Source organism: Silurus aristotelis, assembly GCF_946808225.1.
Source record: "Silurus aristotelis genome assembly, chromosome: 28".
NCBI lineage: Eukaryota > Metazoa > Chordata > Actinopteri > Siluriformes > Siluridae > Silurus > Silurus aristotelis.
Window position 1 is genome coordinate 6,140,758 of NC_139601.1, and position 20,942 is coordinate 6,161,699.

The 20,942-nt window shown below is 38.1% G+C and overlaps 1 protein-coding gene and 1 long non-coding RNA gene across 2 annotated transcripts in view; one reads left to right on the plus strand and one right to left on the minus strand.

The window, feature by feature from the left end:
* The window catches only part of LOC310722062, a 456,255-nt gene that overhangs the window by 165,652 nt on the left and 269,661 nt on the right, over positions 1-20,942 (plus strand). The gene's annotated exons all lie outside the window — the stretch shown is intronic.
* Positions 1-20,942, minus strand: part of rassf5 (Ras association domain family member 5) — a 46,861-nt gene that overhangs the window by 23,158 nt on the left and 2,761 nt on the right. The window lies entirely within an intron of this gene.

Consider the following 20,942-nt stretch of genomic DNA (forward strand, 5'->3'; position numbering starts at 1 on the left):
GCTGCCAAGACAGTTTTCTTTGACATGAAGATTACCCTGGCAGTGGAGCACATTTTTTTCCCCATTACTGGCCTTTTGGGTCCTTTTTTATTTTTTATTTTTTTCCTTTAATGAACAAAGGCACACATAATTAAACGGCACCTTCTAGTGACCAAAATATTGGTAGTAAACACTTAAGAAACTGCTTTTGGCCTGATTTAGGACCAAATTATGAATACAAACCACAGTGTTGACTATTAAGACATACTGTAACAACATGGCAGATCAGATCAACTAAAGACAAAAATGAGGTTATGGATAGTCTGCAGGCTCCTTATTTAATCAGTATATATTAACAAAATATTGCACTTCTAAAGCTTGAAAGAAAATGGGCAATAAATCTGAATCATTCAGGCTTGCTGCAATCCTTGATTTATTGACATGCAGCATACAGTTTCATCTCACCCCCCTGTTTTCCATTTTGTTGTCTTAACCTAAATAGAGCACTTTGTTTGTTTCACTCTATGTGCAAAAATATTGTCAAAGCGATAACAGGCACAGACACAGCATCTAGAGTGCATGGTAAACTATCAGTATTGAACACATTGAGGAACATCTGTAAGAAGAGCAGGGCGGATAAGCAAACGAAGAGGAGAGCCTGGGAATGCCTTAAACACCCACACGACACTGATAACACCCACGGAAAGAAAAAGAGGTCACCTAGTTTTTTTCATCAGTGACTGCGCATCGTAGAGCAGCATGGGTGTGAAATGGAGATTACAAGAGTCCAAAGCAAACAGCATGATCCAGGATCAGGAAATGCGTATCTGGGAGGACTTCCATCCTGCTCTGCCTGTCACCTTCAACCTTAGCATCAGCCCAGTCCAACTGGGCTTCAGTACAACATTAGTCTGATGCCAACTACTGGCTGCTACTGTAATCACCTGGAATACAATACCAACAGTGTGATTCAGTCACTGGCTAAAACACAGCCCTCGCTGGATATCAGTACAGGCCAAAACATTCGCTTTTAAAAATCTTTAAATATCCTCTTTAACAAATATCCTCTTTAAATACGATTAATACATTGCCAGATATGGAAACATTTAACAATCAAAGGTTTGTACCAGAGACCTTGGAGGTCTCAAGAAGGCAGAAGGGACTCCCCAAATAGGATAAAGTTGATTTCTAGTGCATTCTTTATGACCTTAAGCTATTTAGTCTCTTTACCCAAGGCACCCTCACCCCCACATGCACTCACACCCCTTCTTGCCTCAACTGTGATACCTTGTAAACATATGCTCCAAACGATTTGCACTGTCAGTTGACCTCCTTTAACCTGATTCATTTGGAAGAAGAAGAAGCTTAGCCTTAGGCTTTCATGACTGTAATACAGAAGATGTGCAAGGAGTAAGCTTTTAAAAACACAATTACAAGTAAAGACAGGGATGGAGAAGTTGCAAGCTGGGAGATACCTGTACCTGTCAAGTATGTGGAAAACCACTCTATTTGTTCAGATGTTGACAGTGTAAACAAGAAAAATAGAGTAAAACATAGAAGAGTTGCCTCTATGTTTCCCATAATTATTTGTACTTTGTGTTGTTAGAGCCAACTTATAAAGAAACATGACAACGTTTCTCACACTCCCAAGGAAACACGAATCCTGTGAGTTATTTGTTTAAGACAGACCAAGTCACTTTGCAATACTACATGGTCATGTTATTAGAAAAAGTCACAAAATGTCAATGATCTACAGTACATCTCAGTACAGCTACAGAGTAATCTATGTATGTTCACACAACCGTTTTAATGCTTATGATTTTAAATAGCAGCAGTGGTATTGGTATTAAAAGTAGAAAGCAAAAAAAATATTAAAAAGATTATAATTATGGAATGAGAAAAATAATTTTGTTTGAATGATTTTATCAATTCTATTTGAATTATTTATCATAATCATTATGTGTATTAATACACTTCAGTCTAATCTGTAAGCATACTATGACAGAATAAATTGTCGGGTTAGTCTTTACTTAACCAAACTATGAGATTTAGTACATTATACAGAATACCACATTATACTACATTTTATTATAGTACATTCAGGGAGGATTACTGACTAATGCAAAACTCTGACACAGGAGACTTCTTCCATCAACGTATCAATAATTATGTTTCTCACTGATGCATAATACCACGTTTGGGAAACATCCATAAGGATGTTATGTTACATGTTATTGTGAAACCATTTCATAATTGCAATGGCAAATTACAAGCAGTAATACTAGCAGTAAACAACAAACAAATGAACAGAAAACATGCATCCTAATAAAACAATGTCCTTTGGTTTGTTTGGGGTTTTTTTTTGTGTTTCCTTCTTTTCAGAAGGTCAAAAATAATATGTGTATCTGGGCCTGTCCCTTTCAAAAGCACTTCTCATTTTAACATGCCACTTCCCCATAAATACAATGAACATGGATGCAATCAGATCACAATGCAGCTGCTGTTACAGAGCTCAGCTCACAGAGCTGGATGAATTCCCCTTGCTGTACTTGGAATGCAGAGGTTTTCTTTAGAAAAAGTGAAGGAGTTTCCAATACATTCCATTTCCAATCCAATTTTTGTTCTCATGTGTCCTACTAGTCACACCATCAGCATCAGCATTTCCCCTACATTGGTTCTGCCAAAGTGAAAAGGCTGTTGGTCAATCAGGTGTTTTTTTTTGTTTTTTTTTGCTGACACCTTTTACTCTATCTCTTCTGCTCATGGCTTCTGTCTGTGTCAGCAGTACTTTTAGCTGTTTTTCCTCCCTTTAAGCTAAATCCAGTAACCTGACCCCATCATATTGTGCCTGAAAGTAAAGTCAAGTTGGTGCAGAGATAAAAAATTATCCGGAAAATGATCATACTAAAGGTATAAACATGAACTAGGTATCAATTTGTAAAAAAGAGTGTAAGTGTGTAATTACAGACATATAAGTTAACATCATGTAGGATTTTTAAATCTGTGTAATTAGCTTGTCTTCTAAATGTCCCCTATTAACACCCTACCTGTATCTGAAAAACAAGTCTTATCTTTTTTTTCATTGCAGTAGGTTGTTATAGTTCATATTGTCTGACTGGACTGGTTACACATTTCCTGAACACCGCTTAATATTATGATTAACAAATCAATTATGAATCTCAACAAGAAACAAAACATAACCAAAATAAGGAATATCTACCCATATATATATATATATATATATATATATATATATATATATATATATATATATATATATATATATATATATATATGTTTTCTCCTTACCCTAATTAATTATGAGCAACGGTATATCATAGGGCAGGGGATTGGCACACAAATTTACTACTATGTCCTATAATTTACTTATAGTTAATTAGCTTGTATTTAAGATGCAGTTACTCTAGTTGATGTGTCAGCTCTCTGACTGCTGTCAAACAGAGCACCCAACCCCTACACGTTTTCTTTAACCTGGAATTGACCTGGCACAAACCATGTTCTGTTCAAATTCAGCACTTTCTTACATGAGAAAATGGGCCCTCTTTACTAAGCCAGGTACTTGAGCCAAAGTCAACACATACAACACTTACAGACACTAAACTGGCAAGCACCCTGCTCTGGCAGGGGTTTATTTACATAGAGTTACTACTAATACATCAACATTTCTCATTCAGCCATGCACATAAATATCTTCAAAACCAATGAGTTTGTATAAAAAAACAGACTAAACTAAGCAGGAAAGAAGTGTAGTGAGAAAAAAACCCAGGAGAGCGCATCTAATGTCGGGTCCAAGGAACAAATCCTGTGGCATAAAGCACAATAAACAATTATGCTAATCTAGCTAACATTTGAAAGACTTGGGAACTGGGAATGACTTTGTGTAGACAAAGTGGCATCCAAAACAACCAGATATACTTGGTTTGCCCACTTAATATGATTCAGTGACTAAAATGTTGCATGACCTACCAATTTCTTTCTATTTTTAAAGAAAATTCCAACACAAATATAGAAACATTAAGTAATAGTAATAATATTGGGCAGTATGTAGTCTAGTGCTTTTACCACATTAACCAGTGCAAACAAGAGATGTAATAAAGTATATAGGCTTATTAAAGGAACATAATGAAACATTATATTGTAATGTGTGCAGTGAATCTGGTGCTGTGTTTTTTCTCAGCAGGAATGTGGACCTTTTGGGATATAGAGTTTTGCAGCAAAACTGAACATTTGTCTAAGAGCTGTGACAAACATGCTGCTAAGATTCACAGAAAGCAAATGTGAATTAACATGTTGCCTCAGTATAAGCTGAGAATCCTGAATTGAGACCTAGTTAAAAGAACAGATTCAATGTAAGTGTGAATGCAAGTTGACTCTGTATACCCTTGTGCATATTTAGAGCTTATCAGTGACCAACATATGCACAAACACACACAGTATGCATATAAATTTATCACAGCAAGCGGAGGTCGTATGTTTACCATTTTTAATTACACACTAGTGTACGGAATCAGTCGCTCTATAATTTATGACTCTTAAAGTTGAACGAACTACTGTATAGAGCGAATCACTTTGGAGTTAATCAATAATTTGGTAACATTTCCTGTATAGATTTTTTTTAAATAATATTCTGTTTTATATTCTTATATTTTAACTTTAATTATCAATCCAGGAATGGGTGTTAATAAACACACTAAATGATCAGTTATCACAACCAATGTGCTGCTACAAATTTGTTAGTGGAGGAGTAGCAGGGAACAGGACAGTTAATGACCCAGTGGCCAGAGTCGTGGCTTCGACATCAAATTAGTGAATTTGTGAATACTCAAAGGATGCCACAATCTTATTTTATAGCAATTATCAGGAATAAAAAACAACACATTTCAACAAACATTTGCAAAGTGTAGGTCTATGATGTACAAAACCATTTCTTTTTATTGGAAAATACCAGTGGTGGGCCGTCAGGGCCAGCAAGGCCTTCTCTGCTGGCCTAAACACTCTCAGAAGCACTGACATACCTTACAACCTAAATTCTAATATTTGTTCCATTAAATTGTATTAATTTAAAAACAGTTTATTCTCTTTATTCTATTCATTTCGTAGCGTTTCTATTGGCTGCACTGCTGTGGATTTTTTTGTCCAATCAGATTACACATTTTCAGCCTCTATGTGCTGCCATGTCAATCTAATCTGTCCAGGGCCTACAAAGTCTGTCCTGCTGGTCTTTTTTTTTTTTTGACCATAGTCTCCTTAATAAATAGCTCTGTTTCTTTAACCACCCTCCTCACAGCTACCTGGCCCAGAATAGCGTCAGCATTTTCCCATCCTCTGATTGATTGGTCAGAGGGAAACTGTTATAGCCAAGTTCGACTGGCAAAACACATGTGTAGCTCTGCACACATTAATACATCAGAGTTAAACTTTTTTATGCCTATGGAGAAAGAGAAATTGATTTGGTCGCAGACATACATAAAAAGGCAGACATCATGAGGAGAGGTCGGCTAACCCTGAAGCTAGTTAGCTCGTCTCAGCCCGGGAAAGGGTTTGTTCGCCACTTCTAGACCATTGAATACGAGCGGTACCACTGGTTTACAGCCTCTGAGGAGCGGTGCAAATTATGAGTATGCATCTCTGGTGAGTAGGTTGTATTTTATTTACATGTTAATGTTTTTGTCATGTTATTAGACAAATATTGATTCTGAACTGCTTCAGTTGATGTAGGTGGCACAGTTGGGGTGGTAGTGTAGAGGTTTGGAGTTGTCTTAACTGGGTTTCTTGCTTTGTTTATATGAGGAATGCTTCTCTCTCTGTAATACCACACATTGTTATATGGCGTTTTTTGTACAGTATTGATGGTTTCTATAATCGTGACGTGATAGTGGTGGTATTAGGAAGTGGATTAAGTCGGGTCCTCAAATGCATGGCCTGCCACTGGAAAATACAGTATATCACAAAATTTGGTAAAGGAATAAAGGTGGACTACAGAGTGGATCATGATTGTAAATCAGAAATGCATACACACCTCTGAGACCTTGGTTTCCATTGGTGACAAAGAAATACATTTTCAATGCTTTAATTTTCTTGGTTTAGTTTTAAGACCTTTTTTGGTTGTTTGAAATAAGCAAATGGAAATATTGCTTCAACCTGACAACCAGGGTTAGTTAGATTAGTTTTTTGGGCTTAATATATTTATAAACTTTCTTTCGACTTCTCCTGTTAGGGGGGGATCCTCCGCATGTTTGATTTGGCACATGTTTTTACGCTGGATGCCCTTCCTAACGCAACCCTCCCCATTTATCCGGGGCTTGGGACCGGCACTAAGAGTGGCTGGGGTTGGTTCCCTGACCGGGGATCGGACCCGGGCCGCAGCGGTGAGAACGCCGCATCCTAACCACTAGACCACCATTTATAATTGCTCAAAATCTGATTTTGGAATTCATTTTGTGATTTTGTTTGAGTGTATGTCCCAAAATCTATAGTTCTGATCATCTATGGTAAATTTCCATGCTTAATAGCTTTCACTACTGAGATTTTGGTCCAAAAAAAGAGAACTCTACAAAAAAAAGTATGCCATATTACCATCTCTTTGCCATATTTAGAGTTTAACTATCAATCATAATGAGGCTGAATTGCAACATGGGTATCTTTAAATCCTGCTGCTCTCACATGCAGTATGTGAGGTGTACAGTAGATCACACCCATGAACCAGTCCATATTAGGCAGGATTACAGACCCAATACCTCATCATGTACCACAGAGACTGATAAGATTGATAGCGTCCTCTCATATGCTCCAATACTCATAAAGGGCTGAGACTCTCTACTATAGTCTGTAGACAGCATTCAGCAAAAACTCCACAGAGCTTTTAGTATGGATGGATTGATATTGGCAGAACACCAGTCAATAATAGCTTAAAAGCATTATATTTGTATTGATTCGATTAATCAGCCAATATGTCTGATGGCACAAAGTGCTTTATTTTAGGGGACATTCAGTAATATTATAATGATGGACTATAGACTACTGTATAATTAGTATATGTAATAATTATAGATAATTTTAAAAATATTATTTTTACCTAATTTTGCATCATATCGATACAATCCTATGTCATCGTTTCAAATTTTACATTGACAGCTTTACATGAACAATGCATTTAAAATCTGCATGTACACTTACATTACATTTAGTTACATTTTATGTAGAAAAGTTGAGTCATTCCCCATATTGGTAACGCTCATTTTTCCTGTACTCATTTATCATCAGTACTTTGCAATGTGTGTTCATAGAACAGCTGACTAACATTTAATGACACCCACCACTAAATGTCAAAAAGCCAAAGCTCAAAGCTCACTGAAAATGATAATATGGTGACTAAACAGTAAAAGGGCACTTCATAAATGCAGGGTCCACTAAATTTTCCAGTAATGTAGCTCAGCCACTGGAGCGCATTGGTTAACAAATCTTGTCCTCCTAAGTCATCAATATAAGGTATTATATAAAAAACAAATCTCTTTGAAACAAACATGGATTTTCCTGAACACCAAATGTATCAAATGTATTAACAATTTGTGAATAAATTGGTTTGTATCCAGCTAACCTCCAACTCGTAACATACCGTATGATTCATGCTCTTGCACAGGGCAATGACGCTTGTCTCTACCCACCAGACTAACCTTAAACCAGCTGGAACAATGATGCAAAAGTGCAAATTTCATAACAGACTGAAAATCCTTTGTGGTTTTTACACAAGGCAGCTAAAGTGTCCTAAAGTGGATCGCTTTATATTCATTATCCTCCTCGACTGCATCTTAGCCTTCATCGTTCCACAGAAGCAGAAGCAGGTTTTCTCCAGATCGATGACAACTTTGTTTTTTGTCCCTCCCACAGCTGTTTACTCAAACTAATCAGCATTGGAGCAATAATGTAAAAGTGGCTCGCGTAACTTCAGTGCACATCCACACAATATGAAAGCAATCCTGAACAGAACTGAGGTCAATCGTCTGCTTTGCAGCCTTTAATATTAACACAGCAGATAATCACAGTTTGGCTGAGGGTGTGTTACCAAACCAAACTCCTGACTGTGGCACATTTCTCTCTCCCTTTTTCTCTCAACCCCCCCCCATCATGATCACTAGAGCATTATAGAACCACCGGGGCTTTATACAAGATCAATGAATGCAGTAGCTCTCTATTCCAGCCTTTCTACACGTCAATAGGAAACAAGAGGTACAGCAAGAGAGAAACACTAACCATTTAGTGGGAAAAAGGAGAGTGGGGCAGAATAAAATGTGATGCTCCCTATAGACTAGAACTGGGCTATTTTTGGGAGGCTTAAAATCACTGCAGTGCTCTACAGTTGCAGCTGAATTGGATCTCTCAGTACACAAACCTTGAACTCCTTCATTTTTTATGAAATCTTTTTCTCCTCTTATTTCGATTCCTCGTATTTCTAGAACATCTCGCATTTTCTGTTCCTTTGCATCATTCCTGCTTTCTTGGTTACCTAATCAACATGTCAACAATGGTTTAGCTAACTTCTCATACTATCTCTTGACTTCTCTCAGTTATTAATTTCTTTCTTTATCACACCCTCTCCTCTCCTTTTCTCTCCTCCCGTCCTACATCCCCACCTCCTACCTTCTGCCTCTGTCCTGTTGTTTACTGTCGATTTCTCTACCTTCTCTATCTATTAATCAAGCAAAATTATACAGCTCCTTTCATTTCTTGCCTGTCCTCCTTTCTTTCTATTCTTGCTCCTCCTTATCCCTTCTTCATTTTGTGCCATTAAAGATAGATATTCTCCCAAAGCTTTATCCAATGATCTTGTCCCATACTTCTGTTTAATCTGTTTTCCTTTACCTGATAGCACAAGCGCACCACTGCTGCTGGACCTCCTGAGCAGCCTCAGACCCTCAGACCAGGAGCGGGACTTGGGCAGGCGGCGGAAGAGACGGCTGAGGCGTCGGGAGACGGTGCCGAAGCATGCACTGGACACGGCTGCCTCCTCTGCCGGCCTCATAGCGGGTGATGCTATCTTCGCCCACCTGTGCCCATGGCACTCTCTGGTGCTGGCTGCCCGCAGCTCTGTGCCACTGCACTGTGGGCTGCCAGTCTGTCCTGAGCATCCACCATCGCCGGGCTGCGTCAGGCTTACCGAGGCACGCTTGGGCCCGATAACCTCTCCGACACGGCCCTTATCTCCTCTTTCACTCTGTCATTCTGCTTCACTCTCTGCCTGTCCCCAGTTTTCTCACGCAGTGCAGAGCTTTCACTGATGCAGCGCCCACACGTCCTCCTCTCTGCAGCCCTCTTAAAGCTACAGACTCTCTCTCTCTCTCTCTCTCTCTCTCTCTCTCTCTCTCGCTCTTTCTCTCTCCCACACTCTCTCTCTCTCTTGCTATCACTATACTCACTTTTTCTCGCTCATCCTCCTACTTTGCCATCACCCAGTGCTCGACTTCTTGAGTCTGTTTCTGTGAGTGAGAAAGACTGAGAGTATGAAGACAGATAGAAGTCCCACGCTCTGTCAATCCTGAGAGACATCTGATCTCCTGCGCCACACTGAAAAACTGATGTCCTTCCTTTATGCCGTTCTCTATGTTTCCCTTTTAAAGGTCCCAGAATGGTAAGACTGTGTAACCAGTGAGCAATTTTGAGTTCGCACCGATGCTGCTCTACTGCAACCCTTTAAGTCAATGATTCCCAAGAGGAATTATCATATACAGTATATGTAAATAATGCTAATTAGACCCTTGCTTCACAAAGAATCTAAGTAGATGCTTCGTTTCCTGTTGCTAAAACTAGAGAGAGCGATAAAGAAAGATAGGACAGAAGAGTCAAGGGTGACCTAAATATATCCTGCGCCATCTCCCCACCACGCTGTCACAGTTAGCTTCCTGCACTGGTACTTTCCTTATACTAAAATACAGCTCGTTCTGTTTTAACACTATAGATAAATCTTTATATAGAAAAATTATTAATTATGGGTTTGGGTGATTAATTACAATTATAACAGCTTTTCATTCACTCAGCTTTTTGATTAATAAGACAATAAATAGGAGCTTTTCATATTACCAATTGGAGATGCATCCATTGCATAAAACTGAGTGACAGCTTTGGCACTGGGGACTCCTTACATGAAAGTTAATTTAAGGTCTTCAAATAAATTACAGCACTATAGGCATCGTAACATAATAAAATGAGTGCACTAATATGATTTTAATGAAATCAGCTCCTTCTAAACCAATCAGATTTAAGATTTTCACAGTGACATCTATTTTTATGTACATCTACTTTGCGTTTATACATCAGCTAGGACGGAGCCCATCTATCATCCACAACTTGAGATGTTATTTGGGTCGGGAATTGTTCTTAGCACAGCAGGGAGATCCAGTGATCAGAAGCTGTCACTGATGAAAGGCTAGAAGTGTACTGGTACATGCTGTGCATGGCAAAATAAGTTCCAGTTTGAAACTTTATGTCTTATAGCTGTACCAAGTGAGTGTTTCTAATTAAAACCTTATACAGTCTGATGTAGCTAATACATATCTAATACCAGTGGTGGGCCGTCAGGGCTAGCAAGGCCTTCTCTGCAGAAGCACTGACCTACATTTACAACCTAAATTCTAATATTTGTTCCATGAAATTGTATTAATTTATTCCCAACAGTTTTATTTTCTTCATTTTGTAGCGTTTCTCTTGGCTGCCCTGCTTCCAGTACGTGTATGTGGATGTTAGATGTTTTGTCCAATCAGATTTCAGCCTCTATGTGCTGCCATGTCAATCTAATCTGCCCAGGGCCTTCACACTCAGTAGTGCTGGCCAGTGTACCGTAGACTATTTTATCAATGGGTCTGTTTCTTAAACCAATCAGATTTCATATTCGCCTCACAGCTACCTGGCCCAGAAAAGACTCAGCATTTTTCTGTCCTCTGATTGGTTGGTCAGAGGAAAACTGTTACAGCCAAGTTTGACTGGCAAAACACGTGTGTAGCTCTGCACACATTATTACATCAGAGTTAGACTTTTTTATGTCTACGGAGAAAGAAAAATGTATTTGAAAAAAAATAAAAAATCAATAAAAAAAAAAAAAAAAACTAGACATCTTGAGAAGAGGTCGGCCAACCCTGAAGCTAGTTAGCTTATCTCAGCCCTGGAAAGGGTTTGTTCACCACTTCCAGATCAGTGAATACGAGCGGTACCACTGGATTACAGCCTCTGAGGAGCGGAGTCTGCATCTCTGCATTGTATTCTATTTACATTTTTAATGTTTTTGTCATGTTATTTGACAAATATTGATTCTGAACTGCTCCAGATGATGTAGGTGCATAGTTGCGGTTGTAGTGTAGAGGTTTGGAGTCTTAACTGGGTTTCTTGCTTTAGTACAATGGTATTCACCCTCCATATGTAAAATGCTTCTCTCTCTATAATGTCACGCGTTTTTGCTATTGTGTTTTTGTACAGTATTGTTGCTTTCTATAATCGCAATGTGATAGTGGTGGTATTAAGAGGTGGATTAAGTCGGGTAAATCCCCACTGAAGGCCCAATAATTTACTAGTCTTACTCTCTAACCTTTTATGACATTGTCTACAACAACAACAACAACAACAACCTCATGAGACTGACTGAGAGAATGACGAGTGTACAAACGGTCATCAAAGCAAAAGGGACTCAAACTTTGAAGAGATAAAATTATAAAATATATTCTGAAATATTTAACATGTTTTTGTTTACTACATAATTCACAAAATGAATTGTTGTCATAATTTCCATTTTTATTGAAATCATCAAATAAGAAGCTGGGTGAAAACCTTTGACTGAAACTGTGTATATAATACATACAAAACATTACCAAGCTAACACCCATCTTTTGTTTAGTTTGTGGCAGTAACACTAAAAAACTTCCCCTCCACATCTATAGGAAAATGCGAATAAACAAACTGAAACAGTGGCATAAATTTCCTTCCCACAATGCTTATCATACCATATTTATAAATTCAAACAGTAAAGTAGGTACTTTCATACTTCTGATATCTGGTCAGAAGAAGTCCAGTCATGCAGTTGCTGTATATATATATATATATATATATATATATATATATATATATATATATATATATATATATATATATATATATATATATGTGAAAAAAAAAACTACTTGTATAAAAGGTTAGTAAGTGTAGAGACCAAAAGTTTATGTAATAAACTCATGATATATAACATGTCATTATATTGCATTCTTTTGCTCAGAACTCAAACCGATAGTGTTCATTTTTCCTTAGTAGAAAAAGTAAAAGTAAATATTTTTGTTCACAGAACAAGCACTTCAACACAATGAACAGGAGGGTCACAGAGGTCCTTATTTTTAGTAATGTATTCAAATTTCCAGCACATTTAGCTCATATAGCTTACATAGCGCACCACAGACTTACTCTTAAAATCCCGGACTGTAGATGGTGTTCAGACACATTTTGAACGTGTGGTTAGCAGAATAGGTCCTGTTCTGCTCCTGGTTTCCTGAATCTGTCAGTGCAAGTGAATAGGGCTTTGAAATGCACATGTGAAATGACACAATGTCCCTCCTGTTGAATAAGCATCTGAACAAGGTTCGTCCTGTGCAGCCCTGACTACTGAAATGTTCCTCTGTACAGTGAAACATATGTGAAGTGGCTGGTGGAGCTGTGTTCCACCTACATAGGCCACGGTGAGAAAAAAAAATCTATTTCCTATAATCAATCAATCAATCAATCAATCAATCTATCTATCTATCTATCTATCTATCTATCTATCTATCTATCTATCTATCTATCTATCTATCTATCTATCTATCTATCTATCTATCTATCTATCTATCTATCTATCTATCTATCTATCTATCTATCTATCTATCTATCTATCTATCTATCTATCTTGTTATTGATGCAGGCCATTACATATAACTACTACAATACTACTACAATTACTATTTCTCTTCTTCTACTTCTTCTTATTAATGTTTTATATTATTATTGTTTTATTTACTTATTTATTTATATGCCTCTTTATTTATATAATTTGTATACTTTTACATTATTATTACCTTACATTATTTGCAGTAAATAATGTACCATAATGTCTCTTAATAATAGTCTTAATCTATTTATTTTTATTGAGTTGAATAAGTCCTGATGACTCATGATTTTTCAATTGCAACTAAATCTATAAAATAAAAGTTAAAAATAGAATTACGATTTAGGCAGTAAGGAAAATGCTCTCGATACAATCAGACCATCCTGAAAAAAAAAAAAGAAAATGAATCCTGGTGGATTATGGAAATAAATGGCTGGATTTAAAGATGCAGCAGATGAGCGATTTAAGCATTTGTTACAAAGAGAAAATTGCAGTTATCAGTCCAAAATATTTTTAAGGAGTCAAGAGAAGGACAAAAGGGCATTGACACAAATACAAGTCACTAACCTACTGTACTCCCTCCAACTATAAGAAATACTGTACTGTACTCCCTCCAACTATAAGAAATACTGTACTGTACTCCCTCCAACTATAAGAAATAGTTGGTTGGATCACTTGGGTTACTACTAGTATTACTACTACTACTGCTGCTGCTTTTACTACTACTATTACTACTACTTTCCTTTCTTTCGGCTTCTCCCGTTAGGGGTCGCGGATCCTCCGCACGTTTGATTACACTGGATGCCCTTCCTAACGCAACCCTCCCCATTTATCCGGGACCGGCACTGAGAGTGGCTGGGGTTGGTTCCCCGACCAGGGATCGAACCCGGGTCGCAGCGGTGAGAGCGCTGCATCTTAACCACTAGACCACCAGGGGACCTACTACTACTATTACTACTACTACTATTATTTCTATTACTACTACTACTACTATTACTACTATTACTACTACTACCACTATTACTACTATTACTACTACTACTATTACTACTACTACTATTATTTCTATTACTACTACTACTACTATTACTACTATTACTACTACTACTACTAATAATAATAACACGGCATGGCACTAAATTAGTGATATCCGAATAAAATTTCCCAATTTGATTAAATGCATGTGCATTTAGTGAGTTGTAGGCGATTTAGAAATAATAATTGCATAAATGACCTAAACCATGCAACGTAGGCCAAAAATGTGTGGTATTGGTTCCTGATCTGTGTGCTACTCAGTCTTAGGCGTGACAAGCGCGGACCTCAAAGAGAGGCCTGAAAAAGAAATTTACACGTATGTGTAACTGCATCCAACAAAATGTCAAAGTTTAGTTTAGTTTAAAAATGTTTGACCTGAAAGTGTATGCCTTCATATGGGTATAATGGGCTCAGGCAAATTTTAAATTAGACTTTGTATTAGAGCTTGTATTGATTTGCAGAAACAATCGCCATTATTTAAGTGACTTTCAAATACATTACATGTAGTAAATTTATATAATTAGGTAATAATGTATATTTAGTAATTCTACTATTAAAATATATAATTCAGGTCCCCTAAACTATATATTCATTAAGGCAACCTTACATTCAATACGCAAGGCATGTCATTACGCTTATGTGAAATGCTCAATTCACCACTAACTCATCAGCTTGCATTAGTTTCTTTTTTCAAATCGAGTTTGCATGCAATTACTGAACTTAAAGGTAAATTTAAGTTAAACTAAATCATAAATTACAAAATGGATCAAACACAGCTGAGGTTTGATCTGGTTGTTGGTAGTCTTAAATGCCTTAAAAGGTGTTAAAAAAAAGCCTTAAAAGGTGGATCTTGGTTTGCAGTTTTGTATATTAATGCACTTGTTCCTCTGCTTTCTTTTACTTTTACTTGTAGTGCCTTTGCATTATAAAACTTTCATTGTAAATATAATGTGAGGTAAGAATGATCAAGACCACAAACTGGGAAGAAAATGGAGGGGAAGAATAAAAACTGCATTACGCCAGTGCCTACCTTTTACCCGTTTCAGTTTCTAGGCAACCAAAAATGGCACTTAGCGGCATACTACAGCATCAGCTTGCCTGCTTGATAATAAATGTATGATTTGTCTCCCCCTCTTCCCCCCTTAGAAGAAGTGAGTCAGCAAAAGTCACCAAAAACACTTAATTCTAATCTTCAGTATGGGAATAAAATGAAAAGCAATATCTACTCTCTCAGCCTTTGCATTTATGTGTTCAGAGAAGGACGAGAATCGTTATTTTATGAGGCTTTGCGGTTGTGTTGGTATGGGTGGCCGCTCACGAGAGAGAAAGACAGAAGGAGAAACCCAAAACAACACAAGACAGGAAAATGGACAGGAACCAAGCTGTTTATGGCACGGACGTAACCGCTGACTGGCGGGTTCTCTCGTTCGTTGCATATAATTATGGGCTGTGAGTTCGAAATAGGGAGCTGTAGTCACAGCCACGCTCTCTCTTTAGCCTGCCTTTACCACCACAGCTTCGAAAATACACCATCTCCCAGCATGCCCTGGGAGCCACTTCAAAAGGGGCACCAGTGCTAAAATCAGAACAGGAAAGACAGCGATACACTATTGTCGTAAGACTTATTGGAATCCTGAACATGCCAGCACACGAAGAAGTGTGTTTGTAGTAGGGTTAGGGAAAAATGACCAAAAAAAAAAATTTAATATTGTTACATTTGGAAAGTGAAAGCAAATAAATTACAATAAGGGACTGTGGGACTTTCCAAAATCTATAGTCATGTCTTCACATGACAAACCACATCGAACATTTTGAGTAAAACAACAAAAAAAAAAGGAACAAATACTGAGGTCCAAACCAAAAAAAAGGACAGAATAAAGACATCATTCATTACATCTCTTTCTCTCTCACACACACACACACACACACACACACACACACACACACACACACACACACACACACACACTCTGCCCAAAGTAGGTTAGCCTCCTTACTCACCGAGGCTCTGCAGAGTGCCAAGCAACATCATTTAAAAAAATTATGTCCATTTCTAAGGACAAGACTTACAGCCTATTAGAAGACAATGTCCTGCACTAGCTCTGACAATAACTCTTCCTTTTAGTTACCTAAACCTCGACTGTGATTTATTTTACAGAAGCAAGGACAATGACACAACTGTAAGGTCAGTGAAGCAAAATAAACAGAATTACTGGAAAAGAAATGCACCCCATTCATTTATTTAGCAATGGTGCAACGTAAATCATACATTTGAGGTCGACTGCCATTTTTTGGATCTCTGTATCAAGACCAACCCAATCATAACAGTACATTTAATAAATAAATATTATCTTGAGTGGGTGCGAAACTTCAACTATACACCGTTTACACTTTTGCCTTTCATTAAAATTTTTTTAGCTTAGAGTTCCAATGAAAAATATGTATAATGTATGGGCAAATGTCCTTGGACACCTGCCATTTCCAGCCATATGTTACCAAAAATTACGAGAATTCAATAGAATGTCTTTGGATGTTGTAGCATTAAATTTCCTTTCACTTGAACTAGGAGACCCAAACCTGTTCTGGCATTACACTGCCCCGGGGCACAAAGCCAGCTTCATGAATATGTCTAACAAAAGTGAGTACATCCCTCACATTTTAACAACACTTTTTATTATATGTTCTCAAGGAACTATAGAAATGAAAATTGGATACACTCCAGAGTAGCTTGTATAGCAGTACAGATTTACTGTCCTCTGAAAATAACAACATACTGCCGTTATTGTCTAAATAACTGGCAACAAATGTGAGTACACCTTAAGTGAACATGTCAAAACTGTGTCCAAAGTGTCAATATTTTGTCTGAGCACCATTGTTATCCAGCACTAGCTTAATCCTCTTGGGCAGGGGTGGCCAACCAGTCAGAGTCATTTTTTACTGTGTTGCCGCAAAGAGCCACATCATACACATGGGGACACATGAACATCACCCATCCCTTCCTCTTACACACACACACACACACACACACACACACACACACACACACACACACACACACACACACACACACACACACACACACCTCTGCTCAGCCAGATTTATTGTAAATGTCACACACCAACATAATGACAGAAATTGACTCCACAGGACAGTCATTTTCAACAATTAACACTGTGTGCACTGTCTTACACACACAAACTCTTAGTTTAACCAAGTCCACAAACAAAAATATAATAATTTACAATAGCGTTTTTCTTTTACTATGCATGTTACTTAGTGGGACTTTTGGCATCCTTGCCTTAAACAATCCCCTTCAAATCTGCCTCGTATTCCGTTGTTGCCACTCGAAGCAATTCTTTCACATGGGTGTCAGTCAGAACAGATCAATGCTTTGATTTCACGTGTTTCAGGGTAGAAAACACAGACTTTGTTTTTTTTTTTTTTTATGTGCGTGTTCACTTCGCTTGAGTTCAATACGGTATTTTCGTCAAATGCGCATGTGCGTGAGAAGAATATACCGCAGGGGTGGTCAATTAATTTTTACAAGGGGCCACATGAGAAACCTGAATTGTGTCAGAGGGCCACACCAACGATAATATTTTAGGGACGCACCGAAATGAAAATTCAATTCAAAAGGCAATGAAATCCATAATTTTTTGTGTTATGCCTTTTTCCTTGGCACCATCACTGGAAAACTTTCCTGCCTTTTCAAAAACGTCCTCTACAGACGGACTGGGCATGCTCGGATTGACTACTTTTCTGTGCCGTGTTCTTCTCATATTTAGAATGGCAATCGTGATGATTGGATTTCAGGTGATAAATTAAACCTGACTTGGAGAAACTCTTTTCAGATACACCCCCTCTTAAAATTTCAGCATTGCATGTTTTGCAAATCGCTCTCCGCACACCGCAGACATGTTGCTCTTATCCAGATAACCGTTTGCTTTTACATTACATTACAATTGTGTTTCTGCCGGTTTGTTCCAGTGATTTAGGTATTTCGGTGTATCCCTGTAATTTATGATTGGCCTCACGCGGGCCGGACAGGGACGTACAAAGGGCCGGATGTGGCCCGCAGGCCGTAGTTTGCCCAGGTCTGATATACCGCAAAGTTTCCCAGTAGGGGCAAGCTCATTTAAGTCTTAAAAATACCGTATTGTACTCAAGCGAAGCGAAAACGCACATTAAAAAAAACAAACACAAACTTCCATATGAACGTAACCCCTGTTCTTGGGCATGTGTGGCAGCGGGGGTGGGGCCGAGCGCCATTTTGTGAATGGAGGGTGAGGCCGGGAGCAGGTACACACGGGAATGCCTCACCTGAATAGAATTCTGACTAATGAGTGTTCTCTCTCTTGCAGTGAGGTGAGGCATTTAAGGTGGAGCGTGAGGATGTGTGTGTGTGTGCCGGAGAACGTGTTCTCCAAAAGGTTCAGGTCTGGAGACATAGTTCACATACCTTTACTTTCAAGGCAGTTGTCATCTTTGCAGTGTATTTGGGTCGTTATTATGTTGAAAAACTGCAGTTTCTCAAGGGAGGGCATCAGGTTCTGCTTCAGAATGTCACAGTACATATTTGAATCCATGCTTCCCTCAGTGAACCGCAGCTTCCCAGTACCAGCAGCACTCATGCAGCCCCAGACCATAACACTACCACCACCATGCTTGACTGTAAGCATGACACAATTTTCTTAATACTCCTCACCAGGGTGTAGCCACACATGCTGGACACCATTAACCATTAACATGGTTCCAGTACTGTGGTCTGATGAAATCAAGATAAATTTGTTTGTCTTTAATGGTGTCCAGATGTGTGACAACCCCCTGGTGAGGAGTACCAAGAAAACTGTGTCATGCTTACAGTCAGTTCAGGGTGTTACCGGTCTTTTTGTAGCCAAGGCCATCTTTGTGTAAAGCACAAATTCCTAATCTCAAATCCTCAGAGTCTTTGCCATGAGGTGCCATTTTGAACATCCAGTGGTCAGTGTGAGAGAATTGTACTCAAAGCACCAATTTTTAACTGCTCTAATACAAGATACACACATTTGTATTGTCCTGTCAAGCAGACAAAAACATGAACATGATGAACTGGACAAAGTGGCTTCGCATGGTTACACTACATACATCTATTATTACTTAAGGTGTACTCAATTCAGATATTACAAATATAATGGCTGTATGTTGAGTTATTTTAGAGGACAATAAATCTGTACTGCTATACAAGCAGCACATTGACTACTCTAAAATTGATCTATAACTATAATATATAGTCTTATTTCTATAGTATTGTCATTTGAGAAGAGATACTAAAATGGTTGCTGAAATGTGGGGTGTGTATTTACTTTTGTGAGATACCGTACAAGGTTTATGTGAGTTGGAAGATCTTAATTGGCTTGCTATAGAGCTCAGACCTCAACCTTTTTAAACACCTTTGGGATAAATCGGAACACTGACTGCACCCTAGGCGTCCTCACCCTTCATCACTATCTAACTTTAGTAATACCCTTGTGACTGAATGATCACAAATATCTTCAACCCCTTTCCAAACAACCTTCTAGAAAAGTTTCGGTTATATAACAGCAAATAGGGACTAAATATGGAACAGGATGTTCAAAGGTCACATACAAATCATATGAACTTCATGAATTTATGCAATAGTATACTGTATACTCTAATCAGCATTCCCAGATCATTACCCATCTTCTGGCGACCCCCTAAGCCTAACATCTGTAAATTAGTGTTTACAAAAGCTAGTGTGGCTTTAATCAAAGGTTACACGAGATCAGGTTTAAGGCTGAACTATCGCTCTGATTCAGCCTGGTATAATTACCGCCCAGATTCATTACAGTCTGAGCTAATAGACTGGAAAGTAGGAATTATAGTCTTAAATTGGACATTTGGGAGAGCAGCAAAAGCTTCTTTTAAAAACTTTTCAGTTGAGTTAAATCCCAGGATCATATTTACAAAAAAAGAAAGCATGCACACACACACACACACACACACACACACACACACATGCTAGTTTCGATTAAAAAAAAGGTTTTAGCATAAAGCTAAACCTAAGGCAAATTAGACCTGTGTAGATGGTTCATAAGACCCAATTGCAAACAGCCCTAAATACATGGTACTTTATTGTACAGTCAGGTTTATTTTTTGCTGAATATTTACACAGTACTATCAGTGATCATGGTTGCAACAGCCCTTCAATACTCGTTTAAATGTTACACACTTAAAATATCTCTGTGAGTTCTTTAAGCTGTTTTTTTTAGATATTCACCAGCTAAATAACCACAGTTGCTTTATGGTATTTCACCGCTCTAATTCTCATTCGGTTATTTATCTTAAAGTATAGTCATTTCGAATTGTTCAGTATACACACTTTAGGAAAGGTATGGGGAGGTATCGTGTTTCTGGATTACTTTTGTACTGTCTCAGAGTGGTCTCAAAGAGGGTCTAGGAGGCATAGCTGGTCACTTAAATGGGTTCAAATCTTATTAACAATTAATTTCGATTGTGAATGAGATGAATGTATATGTAGTAAGTATCACAAATAATCTTTTTTTTCCCTCTTATTTATCTCCATAAATAGTACACTCCATTATACGAGGCGGTATCAAAAAGTTTAGAAACTAGTTTTGTAACACGCCAAAAGATGGCAGCACAAGGCTGCACGCACAGTCACAGGAAGCACCGACCTTCATAAGTCAGTCCTGTTTATATTGAAAGCTGTGCAACTGGTGCTATTTTGATTACGTGCGTTACCAGCATTCATCTACCTTAGGCTGAGATTGCTAAATTACACACACATTCACACTAACCAGTGTCTGTGGACCCTTTTTCACACACATGGACACAACCGTGTGCACTCATTGCACATTCTTGTTTTTGTCGCATTTTCTTCAGCACACAAACACACATGCATTCATACTGACGTTATCTCTCTCTCACACACACTCTCCCTGTCTCTCTTAATCTGTTCTTGCATCTGCTTCTCTTTCTCTCTCTTCACACAAAT